The sequence below is a fragment of the Cibotium barometz genome, chromosome 7 (assembly GCF_041138505.1).
Source record: "Cibotium barometz isolate CiBa-2024 chromosome 7, ASM4113850v1, whole genome shotgun sequence".
Taxonomy (NCBI): domain Eukaryota; kingdom Viridiplantae; phylum Streptophyta; class Polypodiopsida; order Cyatheales; family Cibotiaceae; genus Cibotium; species Cibotium barometz.
In genome coordinates, this window is record NC_141052.1 from 52,626,116 (window position 1) to 52,644,554 (window position 18,439).

Below are 18,439 nucleotides of genomic sequence, written 5' to 3' on the forward strand. Positions count from 1 at the left end.
ATTAGACTATAGTAAGTTCCCATAGGGACTATACATAAACCCCATGGCCATCTAGGACCGTCTTGACTCTCAAAAACACCTTGCAAGTTGAGAATAGTATGTCATCGATTTGTTGTCGAGCATTTACTATCGGGTTCCTTTTGACAAGAGTGCTCAATCTACATGAGCCATTTTCTTACCATTTGGACACATTTGGCCACCATCTATTGTCTAAACTGGGAACTACCAGGTACTCACCACCATAATAGCTACTCATATATGGGGCCTGACTACTCCTCATATAAGGGGCGTGACTACTCCTCATATAGGGGGCTCGATGACTTACCATAATAGGCTACTCATATAGGGTGCCTTATAAACTATATCACATCCGTCAGTAGTCACAGTAACAGCACAAGGCCTAAGCATTGAGAAAATGCCTTTCCAACACCCCCCTTGATGTCCACCCATAAGTGAACTACCACTTTAAGTCCCCAATTCCAAGTCAATGAAGATGGTGCACTTGTCTCAATATATCTCTCCCAAGAGTCTTTGTGAAAATTTCTTCATAATTCTCTATTGTTGGGTAGTAGAAAATCTCCACCTCTCCATCCATGATAATCTCATGCACAAAATGATGTTGTATCTTAATGTGCTTTGTGCGAGCATGAAAAACCAGGTTCTTGGCAATTTCCATGGCGACTATGATTATCTCACAACAATATTGTTGGTTCCTTTTGAGAAACATTAATGTATTCTAAAATCCTTCTCAAACTAGATTTCTTCACATGAAGCAAAGCATGTAGCCTCTATAGCAAAAAAAACCACTATAGGCTACTTGTTATTAATCTAGGATGTAATTTCAGACCCAATGAGAAAACAATAACCAAAAACAAATTTCTTTCTATCATAATGTCTTGCCCAATTTGAGTCATAAAATTTGGTCAAGGTATTGACCAATGACTAAACGATACCTTTGATGTACTTTAGTACCCATATCCCTGCCTTCTAGTGGTTCTCTTGGGGTTGATTTAAGAACCTATTAAGGACACCATTTACAAAGCTGATGTGAAGTTGCAGTGTTGTATAGAAAGACCAAACTTCCCACCACCTTCATGTACTCCTTCATATCCACAAGTGGATCTTCTATAGATATCTTCAAATAAATCTCCATGGGTGTTTCCTACTAACTTGCACAACTAGTGCCAAATGCCTTTAGAATTTCTCTTGCATAATTTTGTTGAGGTTTGAGGATTCCATCTACCTCTTACTAGACTTCAATCCCTTATAAAAATGTATAAGCCCAAGGTCTCTGAACTCAACATCTCTTGTGTCTATTGGATCTTCTCTTAATGGTTTCCTATCATAATCAGTCATCCATATATAGGACAATGACCATGTACTACTTTGCTCAGAGAAAATATATATAAATTTTCATCTGAATATGGGATTTTAGAAAAATCAATACTTATAAAGAAATCCCATATAATAATGGGATTTTAGAAAGACCATACTTATAAAGAGATCCCATCTAGTAATGGGCCTTTAGAAAGACCATACTTATAAAGAGATCCCATCTAGTAATGGGCCTTTAGAAAGACCATACTTATAAAGAAAGCCCATCTAATAATGGGATTTTAGAAATACCAACAGTAACAAAGAAAGTATGTATCTATTTGAGAGATCCCTGCCCCCTCTGCAGAACGGATTCAGGGGTGCTAGCAGTAGAAATAGTACTTCTTACGCAGGGCAGATACTCTCACTCACGGCCTCGCCTATACAAATATCCGGACAAGAGACAAACCCTTCAGTTCTCCGAACCCGGAAAAACTTCCCTCGCCCAGCAAACATAGGCGTAGGAAAATTTATTATATTGTAGTCAAGAGCCTTAAATTACCCTTTTTCAATCTGACCAAACCCACAGGTCACATGGCTGGGTCAAGGGAGGAACTTGCACTTGGATCATAGAGACCAACACTTTTTCCCCCATTAAGAGGCACAACCGTTGTCCATAGAACAAGGATTATCCCCGTGATTTACTTCAACTATCGTAACTTAACAGAATTGAGTCTTATTTTAGGGATCCATCAGTCCAGCCATGGGTTAGCCAACTGCCCAACCACTGTATTGATAGGATCCATTTAGAAATTTAGTTATTTTTTGCCTTAGGTACCAAAGAAAAGAGCTCCTAGGCCCCCTAGCCGATGCTTCAAGAAAAAATCAAGATAGTCACACCACTTACACACTCGATATGAAATTGCCTTTTTCACAGATTCAGTTGTCTTTAAAACAATCTTTTAATGAAACCATAGTATCATTGATCATAATCCTCCAAAATATGTGGCTTGAAGTCCAATTTCCAATCATTCCTTCATCGGTGTACCTATGGCATCATTGGCAACCAAAACGCTCACCACCTGCTCACTCAGGGGCCTTTTCAATAGTTCCTAGCTCATAGTACCTGGAAATAAAATCACATAAGAAAAATCCAGATGGACACTCTGTTGAAGATCAGCAAGATCAACCAACAAGATCCATATAAAAGAGCCATGGACTCATCCATTTTGAAGACCAGCAAGGTCAATAAACTAGATTTATGCCTGTGTTCAGAAAACAACTCCAAATCATTGTTCCATTTCCTTCCTCGACGTATGCATGGGTATCCTTGATGACCTAGAGCCCGAGCACCGTATGGTCAGCACCCTCTAGGCTCCTTCACAGGTCACCTAGCACTTCACTCATAGGCCGCTTCCTTGGTCCCTCATCTACCGTACTACCGGAAGCTCACCATTTTAATCGACCCGAGGCTGGTCAAGACCTCGGCCAAACTTTCCACGACGCGAGACGTCATTTGTTAACTCTCCGTCAGCTGGTTGCAACCTTATCACTTAGGTCCTCATCACGACCTTAATCTACAAGACAATCAAAATGCTTCCCACCATTCTTGACATAAAACAGTCTTTTAAAAACAGATTTCATAAATACAGTTTCCAACGAATTCTCATCTTTCCACATCGTTCCACATCATTTCTCGTTATTCCACATTATTCTTCATCAATTCACATTGCTTATAACTATGCCAGTCTCTAGAATGGTTGTCACCACACAGCCTATCATCCCACTGGCCGCATATCACCCATGATCTCACCAACCATGCCAGTGGTGTAAGTAAGGGCCTATCCCCCCAAGCAGGTCATCAGTGTCCACCGCCTCACTAGATGATCTCGATATCTCAACAAGATCTTGGGCTCATGTATTATTATTTGGGGATTAATGTTTGACAAAGTATATAAGAGATATATTCAAGGTATTTGGCATGATCGAATGATGCAAGGCAATCGATATCCCAATGGAGGTTGATTTGAAGATATCCGCAGACCTTGTAGATGAGAACTTATAAATGAAACTAATTTGTAGTCTTATCATCTTATGCACTACTAGACCATACACCAATTTTGTTGTTGGAGCTTCTTGAGTATTAACCTTGGTCACTCATGTTAAAGTGGTCAGTATTGCAAATGGATGTGAAGTTAGCATTTTTAAATGACCACTATTTGTGAATACTAACCTTGGTCGCTTATGGTCTATGTAGTGTAGCGAGGGTGTAGCCACCCGTGTTTGAGATACCCAGTTTAGAAAACAAAGTGTAAAGGGTTCAAAAGGCATTGAAATAGGCCCCTTCTTAGGCATAGTATCAATAGTGTAAGATTCCTCCCTCCAACTTTTGGAGATGTAAAGGTGTAGGAACCTCCCCTTCTGACTCTTGTAATCATCCCCCCTCAGAAATGGAAAAAGATATTGTTTCACCCTGTTTTGGCCTAGAGGGAGAAAATGTCTAGAGATAGATAATTCAAATTAAAAAATGTGATATTTTTCTCTCTCCTCTCTCCTAGAACAAACTAGATCAAAAAGGGAGCCAAATTGATCCAAATCTTGTCCAAATTGGATCAACAAACTGAAGCTGGAAAGCTCTAGAACCCAGTTGGACTTGGTTAGTGGCCTCCCTCACCTATAAATAGACCCTCATTCCTTTGTATTTTCATCTTTGAGCTATACCATGCCAGTATTATCCTCAAAACTAGCATATTTCTTTTATCCCTTTATTTTGCCTCTTCTCTTGGGAGCTTTGAAGATTCTCTCTCCTCCAACCTCTCTTGGAGATTGCTCTCTCTCTCTCTCTTGGTGGCCAAGGACTTGCTTGGGGGCTTCACTTCTAGCCACAGAATCAAGCCAAATTCAAAGGTAATCCTCTTTTAATGGTTTTTTTTAAATTGTCTCAATGATTTTCTTCTTCTCAACCCCTCTCAAGCTTGAGAAGCTTTCAAAGTAATGGTTTTTCTTCAAATCAAGCTTTCCCAAAGATTCATAATGTCTATTTAGATTTATGTTATTCTTTATGCTTAATTATAATGTTTTCTTTAAGAAAATATCTCTCTTGAAAATATTAATCATCTTTATGGCTAGATCCTTAGTAAAAGGATGATTTTCAATAATAATCTCTTGTTTCAATCCAAACTCTAGGCTTGATAAGCTAGAGAATGAGATTAGATATTTTCATGGTTTTTAATTTAGTAAAAATGATGGTTAATTCTTTTTAGCTTGATTATGAGTAGGAAAAATCTCATTAACTCATTCTAAATTGAAAGAGGATTATTCTAACAATTTAAGAAATGAGGAATGGCTATTTTAGTGTAAGTAAGAGAAATAACCGTAATTATGCTTATAATTATGGCTATGATTATGCTAAGTATGCATAATTTAATTTTAAGTCTAAAAGAGGAGTTTTTATCATATTTTCATTACAAGATTTCAATTCAATAAGAAAATTGAATATTATTAGTAATTGCAGCGAAGCTATGGCAAACTTTTCCAGAAAAAAAGATAAATCTTAAATTTATGCATATTTTGATTAAAGCAAAAAGAGGAATTCCTATCATATTCTAGGATTAGATATTTTATGCAAAAAGAATGATTTTTATCATATTCATGAAAAATACTTTTTTTAACTATTTATGAATAAATATTTAATTAAGAGAAAAGAGGAATTTTTGATAAATTTATTTTTATGCATAAAAATTATGATGTAAAAAGAGGAATTCCCATGATATTCGAGATCCAAACAATTAAATGTTAAAAGAGGAATTTCTAGCATAATTCAAAATATGAGTATTTATCAAAAGTAAAATTCTGAGTATTATCATTTTTATTAAGAAATATGGGTAGAATTGATTTTGTAGATCCCATGAATCTTTTATTCAAAAAGAAGAATATTGAATATATCTTATTTTGAGAAATTTGAGAAAGAATGTGAAAATATCCATTGAGAAAACTTGGATAACTCTTAACCAAAAAAGGAAATCTGGAATCCCTGAGAGGATCAAGGATCGAATAAGTAAACAAAAATTTAGATTTAGTCTTCATTAATGAAGGTTAAGGAATGAAAACACAATACGTAAATGCACTTTCTATGTTTTTACTATAAAATTCTGATAAAGTTCATTTTTTCTTTTTAAACCTTCAACAACACTCTAATACTTAGATTTAATGGGACCGAGAAAAAGCTGCCTTAACTAAGTAGACACTTAGAAAAGTTCTATCAATATTGAAAGTGGAGAAACCATACTAAGCGATGTGATGTGATGTGGATCTGGATAGATGTGAATGGATGTGATGTGATGTGAATGGATGTGATGAGATGTGGATGGATGTGAATGGATGTGATGTGATGTGAATGGATGTGATGTGCTGTGATGTGGATGGATGTGAATGGATGTGATGTGATGTGGATCTGGATAGATGTGAATGGATGTGATGTGATGTGAATGGATGTGATGAGATGTGGATGGATGTTAATGGATGTGATGAGATGTGGATGGATGTTAATGGATGTGATGTGACGATGGATATCTCTTAAATATTTAATTAAGAGAAAAGAGGAATTTTTGATAAATTTATTTTTAGGAATAAAAATTATGATGTAAAAAGAGGAATTTCCATGATATTCGAGATCCAAACAATTAAATGTTAAAAGAGGAATTTTTGGCATAATTCAAAATATGAGTATTTATCAAAAGTGGAATTCTGAGTATTATCATTTTTATTAAGAAATATGGGTAGAATTGATTTTGTAAATCCCATGAATCTTAAAAAGAAGAATATTGAATATATCTTATTTTGAGAAATTTGAGAAAGAATGTGAAAATATCCATCGAGAAAACTTGGATAATTCTTAATCAAAAAAGGGAATCTGGAATCCCTCTGAGAGGATCAAGGATCTAATAAGTAAACGAAAATTTAGATTTAGTCTTCATTAATGAAGCTTAAGGAATGAAATCACAATACGTAAATGCTCTTTCTATGTTTCTATAAAATTTTGATAAAGTTCATTTTTCCTTTTTAAACCTTCAACAACACTCTGATACTTAGATTTAATAGGACCGAGAAAAAGTTGCTTAACTAAGTCAAGCAATTGGCAGAAACTTAAAAAAGTTCTATCAGTATTGGAAGTAAAGAAATTGTACACTAAGCGATGTGATGTGATGTGGATCTGGATAGATGTGAATGCATGTGATGAGATGTGGATGGATGTGATGAGATGTGGATGGATGTGAATGGATGTGATGAGATGTGAATGGATGTGATGTGATGTGGATCTGGATAGATGTGAATGGATGTGATGAGATGTGAATGGATGTGATGAGATGTGGATTGATGTGAATGGATGTGATGTGGATGTGGATGGATGTGAATGGATGTGATGAGATGTGGATGGATGTGAATGGATGTGATGTGATGTGATGTGGATCTGGATATATGTAAATGGATGTGTTGTGATGTGATGTGGATGTGGATGGATGTGAATGGATGTGATGTGATGTGATGTGGATCTGGATAGACGTAAATGGATGTCATGTGATGTGATGTGGATCTGGATAGATGTGAATGGATGTGATGTGATGTGGATGGATGTGAATGGATGAGATGTGATGTGGATGGATGTGATGAGATGTGATATGGATGGATGTGATGAGATGTAATGTGGATCTGAATGAATGTAAATGGATGTGATGTGATGTGAGATGAATGGATCTGAATGGATGTGATGTAATGTGGATGAATGGATGTGATGTAATGTGAATGGATGTGATGTAATGTGGATGGATGTGATGTAATGTGGATGGATGTGATGAGATGTGATGTAAATAGATGTGATGTGACGATGATGGATGTGATGTGATGTCATTTAGTTGTGTTCACACTATAGAGAACCCTAGTATGTATTTGGTTGAGTACCTTTTCATAGTGTGTACTCTTATCTTTGTATATGGTGTGTTGAGTGGTGTGTGAAGAAGAAGATTTTCAGCCTCTCACCTTGTGTGTTCTCTTTTAGGATTTTGTGAGTGTGTGTGTGTGTGCTTGCAAGAGCTCAAGCTCTCTTCTCCCTTGCATCTTTTCATGGTATCAGAGCCTGGTTCATGCTAAGGGCTGGCAAGAGAAGCACAGGAAGCGGTACGAGGGTAAGAGCTTCATCTACTCTTCCCTATTTGTGTTGGTGACTACACCCTTGTCGGGAGCTCTACGGCAGGCATCGGCAAACAATCTCTGATTGAGGAGCTTTCTTCGTGGGAGTAAAGCTATAGGGAAACTATAGGACCGAAAACGTGTTTCGGTTGCGTTAGGACATCCGTTTTTTGGAAAGCAAGAGATTTTGAGCACTATGGGTAAGTCATCGATTCTCTACAGAACTCTGTATTAAGAACTGCAGGAAGACAGATTGGTTGTGGAGACATTGTGTGTGCTGCAAGGAGGTCAACAATTGCCATTGGGTGTATGTATGCACATTGAGGTCACTGGTTGTGACATTTGAGTGTAGTACAGTACCACTGTAGAAAATACAGCAGTTTGTGTAAGATAAACCAGAGTGCTGTTTCTGGTAAATTTGTGTGTCTGGCAAAATATCAAATGATGGCATAAACCAGATTATTGCTGAGAATCTTGACAAGAACAACTTCCATGCTTGGAGATTCAGATTGACAAATTTCTTAATGGGAAAGGGTTACTGGGACTACATAAAAGGTGAGCATGAAGAGGCATCGGAGATACGGGAGATCAATCCGACTGCTCTGCAGATGTGAAAGACTTCAAGGATTAGAACCAAGGAGCCAGAAAAGTTATGTTTTGGCTCTCTATTAGTATACACGACACCATGATTGGGCACATACAAGATGCCAAGTCCCCCAAGAGGAGGCCTTGGTAAAACTCTATGAAACGAATACCAAGGCACGAAAGATACGGTTGAAGAATGAACTTCATACTTTGGAGAAAAAGAGTATGTCTATGAATGACTATGTATTGAAGATCGAGGGTATTGTGGAATCCCTTGCATCTATTGGTGTTTCAGTAGATGATGATGATAAGGTGGAAGTTTGTCTACGTGGTCTCGGACCACAATACAAGGCATTCAAGATGTCTATTCAGACTCAGGAAAACATTTCCAATTTCACAGATTTGGTGTCTAGAAGAGCTTGGGTGAAGACCAATAGTCTTCACAAAAAACAAAAATAGTTCAAAGTAACAGGCCTTCTACACAAGTTCAGGAAGAGGACGAGGTAGAGGAGGCCATGGACACGGCCAAGGAGATGGCCGAACAGGTAATCAGAATTATGGCCAGCAGCAGCAACAATAGCAACAGTCCCTGAATTCACAACAACAACAACATGCAGGTGGAAGAGGCCAATTCAGAGGCAGGGGGAGTCAAAGAGGTCGAAGTAATTGGCAAAGGCAGTATAATGATACACGTGGATGCTTTTATCGTGGTAAGCCAGGACATGTGCACGCAGATTGTTATAAGAAGCAGGCTGACATGCAAAATGGAAAATTGCAGCAAAACAGCTATGCATCCTCGAGCAGAAACAATGAGGATAATGAAAGGTTGTTTGTTATGCAGCATGTCGTTAATGCCATGTCTGAAAATGTTGAAGCAGCACATAAAGATGATGTATGGTACATTGATGTGCTTCAAACCACATGACAAGTCATGGGGGGAGTGGTTCAAGGAGATGAAAAACCTTGAAAGACTAGGTTTTGTGGAAACAGGGGATGACACTGCTCATCCATTTGCCCATGTTGGAGATGTGCCATTGTCTATGCAGGATTGCAAAGTGAAGTACCTTGCAAATGTACTTAATATTCCGAACATAACAAAGAATTTGGTTTCAGTTGGCCAGATGATTGAGCAAGGTTTGCAAGTTCGGTTTAACCTTGATGGTTATTATGTTGAAGACTTTAAAGACAAGTGCAGGTTGGTTGCAAAAGGCAATAGAGTGGGCAGAATGTTTACATTGAATGTAAACATGCCTGAAGTGAGTGCTGCGATGTTTGCAAATGGTTCAAGAATTGTTGTAGACATAGACATTTCGCATAAAAGAATTGGACATGTGAATGTGCAGAGAATGAAGTCTATGTAGACTAAAGGAATCGTGACAGGGCTGTCAAAGTTTAAAGTTAAAGGTGTGCAGAAAATATGTGAAGCATGCCAATTTGGAAAGCAAAAACAAAGCATGTATTTCCATGTGACAGAATTGTGAGCAGAAATGCACTAGATGTTGTGCATTCAGATGTATGGGGTCCTACGAAGACCATGTCTATGGGAGGCTGCAGGTACTATGTGACATTTATTGATTACCACACAAGGAAAGTGTGGGTATACTTCATGAAGGAGAAGAGTGAGGTGTTCACTCATTTTCAAAATTTCAGAGTTATGGTTAAAAAGGAAACAGGGAAATACGTAAAGTGCCTAAGGTCCGATGGAGGGGGAGAGTACTTCTCCAATGAGTTCTCTGAATTTTTGAAGAAGAATGGTATTCGGAGACAGTTTACATGCAGATACAATCCACAACAAAATGGAGTTGCTGAGTGAAAAAACAGGCACATTGCTGAGATTGCACGAGCATTGATGGGAGAGAAGAATATGCTGCATAGCTATTGGGTTGAGGATGTTTCTACAGTAGTTTATATAATGAACAGGACTCCAACTGCGGCCATACATGATGTAACTCTAGAGCAGAGGTTTACTGGCAGAAAACTTGATTTATCTCATCTGAAAGTCTCTGGATGCATTGCATATGTGCATGTGCCAGATGAGCTGAGAACTAAAATCCAAAAGCTGAAAAATGTGTGTTTATTGGGTATTCCCTTGAGCAAAAGGGATACAGGTGTTATAACCTTGCTACACGTGAGTTGAGGGTAGCAGGGATGTTTTTGATGAGATGAGCAGCTGGTATGCTGTTGAAAAAGAAGATGTTGGGGCTGATGTGAGTGGAAATGTGGCTGCATAGAATGCAAGTCAACAATCATAGTCTTTGAGTGAACCAGGAGAGTCCTCATCTAGTGGTTCAGTTGTTGATAGGCCATGAAGTGGCAGGCTGCATCATAATACCAGTCCTGCAAATGTGATTAGTACATCACATAAAGGCAAAGAGAAAGTGATTCAGCCCCTTAGTATGCTTGACATTTCTTCAGGGCATTCTCATGTCGATGGAGAGTCTAGTGGCTCAGAGATGAGCCTTGATGAGGATCTTGGGATACTAGCTATGAGAACACCTGGTGTAAAGAAGGCTATGGAAGCCATGAATGCAAAGCTGCGAAGATTTGAGAGAGTAAAGAATCCTTCGCAGAGGTTTACCTATGATGGTTATGTGGCACATCACTATGCATACATGGCAAAAGTTGTACAGGTTGTAGAGCCCACATGCATTGATAAGGATGTTGGAAATGTGTGTTAGGAGAAAGCTATGGATGAGGAGATGGATGCACTATATGGAAATGAGACTTGGGATTTAGTGCAAATACCTGAAGGCAAGAAAGCCATTGGATGCAAGTGGGTGTACAAAGTAAAACATAACACTGATGGAAGCATAAGCAGGTACAAGGCTAGATTGGCAGCCAAAGGATATGCACAAACATATGGCATTGATTATGAGGAAACTTTCAGTCCAGTTCCCAAGATGGCAATAGTGAGAGTTGTGATACCAGTAGCTGCGTCAAAGCAATGGTCTTTACATTAGATGGATGTAAAGAATGCATTCTTGCATGGGCATTTGCAGGAGAAGAGGTGTATATGTTGCAACCACCTGGTCATGAGGATGTGAGTCACCCTGAGCATGTTTGCAGGTTGAAGAAAGCCTTGTATGGCTTAAAACAAGCACCAAGAGCATGGTCTGACAAGGTTTTTGAATATCTTGTCACTATTGGATTTCATGTAGCCAAGGCAGATTTCTCGCTGTATGTGAGACACAGTGATAAGAGGGGTTATGCTTATTGTCATCTATGTAGATGACCTGATCATTACAGGGAACCATGATGCAGAGATCTTTGATGTAAAGATCTTGCTTAGATAGAAGTTTGAGATGAAGGATTTGGGGGAGCTCAGATATTTCTTGGGCATTGATGTGATTAGGTCACCACATGGTATTGGATTACTGCAGAGACGGTATGGCTTGGACATGTTGTCCAAGTATGGTATGATAGGCTGTAAGCCTATCTCAGTGCCATTGGATCAAAATGGCAAGTTGAGTGCAGATTCAGGAGAGATTTTGGAGAATCCTACTATGTATAGGCGCATAGTAGGAAGCTTGATCTACATGACGATCACCATGCCAGATTTGAGCTATGCTGTTTGGTTGGTGAGCCAGTTTATGCAGGTTCCTCAAAAGCTGCATTTGGATGTATTGAGATGCATACTGAGGTATGTGAGGTCTACTTTATATTGAGATGCATATTGAGGTATGTGAGGTCTACATTGCATTGTGGACTATTTTATGAAACTGGGACAAAGATATGTGTACATGGGTACATAGATGCTGATTGGGCTGGTAGTATCTCAGATAGAAGATCTACTAGTGGCTTTATGTTTTCTTTGGGGAGTGCTGCCGTGAGACTTGGAACAGCAAGAAGCAGCCTACGGTTGCTCTATCCAGTATAGAGGCCGAGTAGTACAGAGGTGCTGCTATAGCAGCATGTGAGGTAGCTTGGTTGAGAAAGTTACTTGTTGCAGATTTGGGTCTATCAGTGGATAGAAAAGTTATTTTCTCTGACAACATTAGCAATATACAGCTAGCCAGGAACCCAGTTTTTCATGCTCACACGAAGCATATAGAGGTCCACTACGATTTTGTCAAAGAGAAGGTTTTGGCAAGAGACATTGACCTTGTTTATGTCAGCACACAAGATCAGGTCGCTGACATCTTCACCAAAGCATTGGGTACAGAGAAGCTCCGCAGATTCAGGGCTTCGCTTGGTGTACATGAGATGGAGTTGAGCTCGAGGGGGAGTGCTGAGATATTGAGCTCATCTAGTGAGGCGTTGGACACTGATGACCCACCTGGGGGATAGGCCCACACTTACACCACTGGCATGGTTGGGAGATCATGGGTGATATGCGGCCAGTGGGATGACAGGCTGTGTGACAGCCATTCTAGAGACTAGCATAGTTATAGCACCAGCTCATTTAGTTGGGTTCACACTATAGAGAACCCTAGTATGTATTTGGTTGAGTACCTTTTCATAGTGTGTACTCTTATCTTTGTATATGGTGTGTTGAGTGGTATGTGAAGAAGAAGAAGATTTTCAACCTCTGACCTTGTGTGTTCTCTTTTAGGGTTTTGTGAATGTGTGTGTGCTTGCAAGAGCTCAAGCTCTCTTCTCCCCTACATCTTTTTAGATCTATCATCTCAAATTGTATACTAATGTTGAGGACCAACTAGGCCATTTGGCCACCACCGCCCATGTTGCCACACCCAGATTGTCCCATTTTGTAATAAACTATTATGGGTTAGGATTTCTTCTCCCCTGCATCTTTTTAGATCTATCATCTCAAACTGTATACTAATGTTGAGGACCAACCAGGCCATTTGGCCACCACCGCCCATGTCGCCACACCCAAATTGTCCCATTTTGTAATAAACTATTATGGGTTAGGATTTCTTACTTTGTAACAACTTTGTAACGGTTTCTTGCAAATGGGTTGTACCAAAATGGTTGTAAGTAAAAAAGGGGATGCTTCTTGTATGTGTGGATGAGAGGATAGACAACTAAGTGGATAGTTGATCGGGAGAGTTCATGAGCTGAGCAATCGCCAGTTTATTGTACTGTGAGAGTCCAAGCTAATATTGAAGAATGTCTCATGGGTTGGTCTGACTAGTTTCTCTTCTACTCTGCATAGTTCTATCTATTCTATGTTTATTCTATATCAATTTCATTCTTGTCTAGACATGGAATCCTATGTGGAATCATGAAGGACCTAGGAACTAACCTGCTTGTAGTCATGACTAATGTTGACCACATATTGGTTAACACATTCCTATGATAATTATGTCTGCACACTTATGTAATGGGTGTTTGTGCTATATTATGAATCCCGTCATTTGATGAGGGAAATGCCCTAAAGAAGCTCCCAAGTTCTGAGCTTCAAAGGATAGACAAGAGGATCTTAGTTAGTTGGCCAAATCATAGAGAAAAGCCTTATAACTATGTTTTGGGTACCTGGGTCACTTACTCCTAGGCAACCTAGTGGGAAAAGGCTCAGAACTATAAAAGCCAATTTCTCTTGTTTGTAACTCATTCTCCCATTTGTGCAATAGAAGTGAAGTGTTCTCTCTCTCCCTCTCTCTTACACCTCTAATGTAGCATGTGTGGTGTGCTTAGGGTTAGGGTTTGGGAGTGATTAGTGCTAATAACTTAATCCCTTTTGTTTCCCTCTTGCTTCCTCTCTCTCTCTCTCTCTCTCTCTCTCTCTCTCTCTCTCTCAATTGTGATTAGGCTAACCAACGTGATCCTTGCGGAGATCCCACACGATCTTTGCGAGAGAGTGTGCATTACCCATTGGATTAGAGCAACCACCTCGTGTGACAATGAGTGCAGGAGGACGGCGATGATGAGCGGCTATAGTGGAGCTCTTGAGACATACTCAAGCTTGGCAGATAAGAAACTTCCCATAACATGGTTAGGGTAGGTGTTAACCCATGACGGACATTGAGACGTACTATGTTTTACGCCATTAATTTAAATATTCTGAGTCATGGGCCGGGCTTATCGGCACCATATGTTAAGGATAAAGGGATTGGGTGATCGCCGGATGAGAAGCGCACCTTGAATATCAGCAGGGTAAGGGTTAGGATCAGCCGACCATGTATGGGCGTCCATGTGTGAACGGCCAAGTCACCTATAAGAGTCAAATGTAACCCTAAAACCCTCATTCTCATGTGTTGTGAATACAAGAGTGCTCTTGCCTTATCTCCTTGGTTTCCTTCTCCTACGTGTGAGAGAGAGAGAGAGAGAGTGAGAGAGCGATCGAGCACTGTGTAGCGGCACGACGGCGGAGAGGTGGTAGAGCGGCGACGGCGGCTCCTTCTTCACTGCGACGCGGGAATCCTTCAAGGCGACGGTTGAGCGGTAAGTGACACACCTTTTGCATTCTGTTTGAGCTTGCTTTCCTGGTTGTATGCTTGCAGCCATTCGTGGCTCGCATACGGTGTTCGGGAAGTCCCCAGCTACGACCTGTGCGGCAAAAGCGCACATTTTTGGTGCCGCTGCCGGGGAGTTGCCCTGCACCAAGCTCCAGTTTGCAGCTCGGGCTGCTGCGTGAATTTTAATTTACACTATAGGAAAGCGACTGTGTGTTTGTTGTTGAGGTGTTTTCGTGTTTTGCAATCTATTTCTACAATTTGTCTTCTGCATTTCTGTTTCTTTTGTTATTTTTCCGCTCCGCGTGTGGGCGTGCGTTCTGTTATCTGGTTTTCCGCGTGTAGGGAGAATTTCTGAATCCCTAGACCTGTGCTGTGTGCGAACTGCACCGCGGCCAAGGCTGAACCCTAGAAAGAAACCCTAGAAAACTTATCTCAAAAAAAAAAGAAAAAATTAATTTTAAAAAATAAAAAAGAAAAAATTAATTTTTTTTTCTAAAGAAAAAACCAAACGTGTGGAGAAGAAAGATTTTTTAATTGAAGAAAAAAATTTTGAAAAGAAAAACCCCCAATTGGCCCCGGCCTCGGTCTCGGTCGTTTGATATATAGGAGAGTGAGCCTCCATAGCGTTCTTTCAAGTGAGAGCTTATGGGAAGTTGTGCCCTATATGTAGCCCACTCCCCAAGGAGTAAAGTGAGCATATGGGATAAAGCCCTCACCCTTTCCTCCACAAGCAAATAGGCTTTTGCCCCTTCCCCCATAGGGAAACGGACTGTTTTGAGGACCACAGGAGCTCTGGATAGGCGAACACGGTGCTGTAAAGCACGCTAGAACCCTTTAAACGATACGCTCGTTTTGAGCTATCACACACCCTAGTCCAAGTTCGACCGTAAGTAAGGGGGATCAAAAACGAGTTAAAAATAATCTAAAAACAATCTAAAAACAAGTAAAAATGGGACACAAAACACCTAAGAAACCACTTGTGTGGGCTTTAAGGGTAGTTACCAACGCACGTAGGGTACCCACGTCACATGCATCTACGTTCTGGTCGGGTGCTAGAGCCTGAGCCACTAGAAAGCATTTCAGTCTACGCAGGGTCACACCATCCCTCCACATTGGCATCTTGGCCTTCGGCTGGAACCCAAGGGAGTGCAACCCAAGATCCACGAATAGTGGATAGTGACTCGTCCTCTGACTCAGAAGCCATGGAAGGGCACCCTACCAAGAACCCTGAGGAGACAAGCCAAAACATGCCAGTGTGGGCCCCACAACCCGGATCTAGCATGTTTAGTCATCTAATAGAGACCTTTAGTAGAGCTACACGCTCTGAACATGCGACAAGCGAATTAAATGAGGAAGGAGGGGTAGTAGATTCACCATTCACATCTTATGTAGACCCTACCCTCCCAAAGAGTGTCCATGTGGATATTCTACCCACTTCGTTTAATGAGGGCCCTACTGAGCTACCACCTTCCTATGCTCTTTCTAAAGTAGAGGTCCCTAGAAGCCAATCCATATGAAGTGACATTGCGTCCACTTCAAGAGAACCGTTTGGCACACCAAGTTTGGATGGGATATTTCTCAATGAAAATTCGGAATATGATCTACACACAAAGACTCTAACTGACCTATACATGGGTTACACATACCATGTAGGTTGGTTAGAAGTCCTACGATCTACATCTAGCGCCACTAATCTAGAGGAGCAAAAACAAATGATATGTGAGGTTATTCATAGAATTATCCAAATTGAGAGGCAAAATAGGGGAGTGAACTTAGTTTCCACTGGCCCTATGAGATTTTTGGATACGGGCAAGGCCAAACAACCAACCCTATCACAATTGGAGACTCCCTCGGATAGACCCTTCATATGTTGTTTCGCCTGGAGTCTCAATGCAGGTTGAGCCCACGAGCAATAACTTTAGCTTTCCAACCTTGGCTCAACTTTCCATTAAGGAATCCACAATGCCTACCCCAATGATGAGCATGACAGAAAGCGCACCTGTTACCACTATAGCTAGTACGACACCGCTACCTAGTGGAGTAGTACCTACAACAGTGCGTGCCAGTGCCTATCGACCCTATGTACCTATCGCTACTCATGCTCATGTAGCTCCTACGCCTCTTAGTATGCCAATGGCGTATGCTCCACGACCGCCTTATCACAACCCTTATCCAAGAGGAGCTAGGCCTAGCCACATATCATATCCTACGTCATTTGCCAACATACTCAGACCAACGCCAACTCCTATCAGCCAGGCTATCCCAGAAGTGCCTCCACTAGCTATGCCTGCTCACCTAGGTGATCTCGCAGCGTTTGCTCAGACGATCGGATGATCTATTGCGGAAAACATGCGGGGTATGCCTGAGAGAGAACCTAGAAGCAAGGCAGTACAAGTGGCTAAGCTCACTCAAAACTTCAGTGGTAACGAGGATGTTAGGAAGCACATTGAAGTCTTTGAACACGTGTGTGATTCCTTGGAAGAGCACAATGAGCTGCATAAGTGTAAAGCCTTAGGCTTAACCTTGAGTGGGAAGGCCGGAGATTGGTATCGAACCTTAAGGGTTGAAGAGCGCACTCACTACCCCACTCTCAAGAGATTGTTCTTGAAAGAATACATACGTGAGGGTGTGCTTTGGGGGGGTAGCATCTCAACTCCAAAAAGCTGAACGCGAGGAAAGGGAGTCAGTGAGAGACTTTATAAGTCGATTGAAGCATCTAAATTCTCGCTGCACTCCCGATGAGCGCTTCAATAATAACCAACTGCTCGATAGATTCATCCGAGGATTGCGCCACGAGGACATATACAATGGCCTAGTCATTAGAGGTCTTACAACGTGGGAAGCAATCACTGCCAATGCAATCCAATTAGAAGACAACTTGATGATTGCAGGTAAAAAGGTGTCTTCAGAGACAAAATCCGTTAGTTCGCAAGTATCTGGGCACGAGCCAATGACGGTAAAACCTATTGCCAAGGAGCCCAAGATATCCGAAATGTCTGTGACCGACCTTACTAAGGCTCTCCAAGAATACTTTAGGGGTAATCGAGCTCCTCAAAATAGCCATATGTACCCAAGAAGAGAGCAACAATGGTGTTCGGTTTGCTTAGGACCACATAGCACAAGTGAATGTCCCACATTCAGAGTCAAATTCAATGGGAATTGCAATGCATAAGTATGGCCATCAATCTAAAGATTGCCTAGTACTTAAGCAAATGTTGGCAAATCAGGCACCACTAGCCTGGTCAAACACACCTCAAGTACCCGCGCTAATGCTGCCTGCACAACCTGTCGAGCAACCATCACAGCACATAGTTCCAAGGAATTCGAATGTAGTCCACCAGTCTGTGCCGTTACCACTGCCAGTGCTAGGACCACAACCTCCACATCCAAGGATTACCCCTGTAAACCAGATGGGTTGTGAGTCACATAGTGCGTGTATGGATTATGAAGAGGAGATAGACCCCACTGCTCCATATGGGATTGATACGTTTGAAATGATTTCCCAGTACTACATGGAGGATCATTTCGGGCAAGTCAAGCCTGTATATCAAGCGGCTGCTCTCGCCACGAGAGGGCAAAACCTTAATACCTTGGCGAGGAGACCACCTCTTCAATGCTACGAGTGTGGTGGACCACATCGTGTAGCAGAGTGCCCTAATAGGCTACAGAAGATCGCTACTCATATGCAACCAAATCAAGGGAGCACATCGGGAATGCCGGTACTTACATGTAATCGTTGTGGCATAGATCATTTGATCGCTCAATGTCCACATAATCCTAATGCACCCAAGATTACGCCATTGAATTTGGTTGAGGTCACCAACCAAGCACGAGGAACCACACCCGTTGTACCCGTGAATGTAGTTACACGGTCAATGCTTCAAAATCAAAACTACATTCTTGAAGAGAGGGATACTGCATCAATCGCTCAGGCAAAGAAAAAGAAAACACGGCGGAAGAGATCGCTTAATGCCACGAGCTCCAAGCCCAGTTCA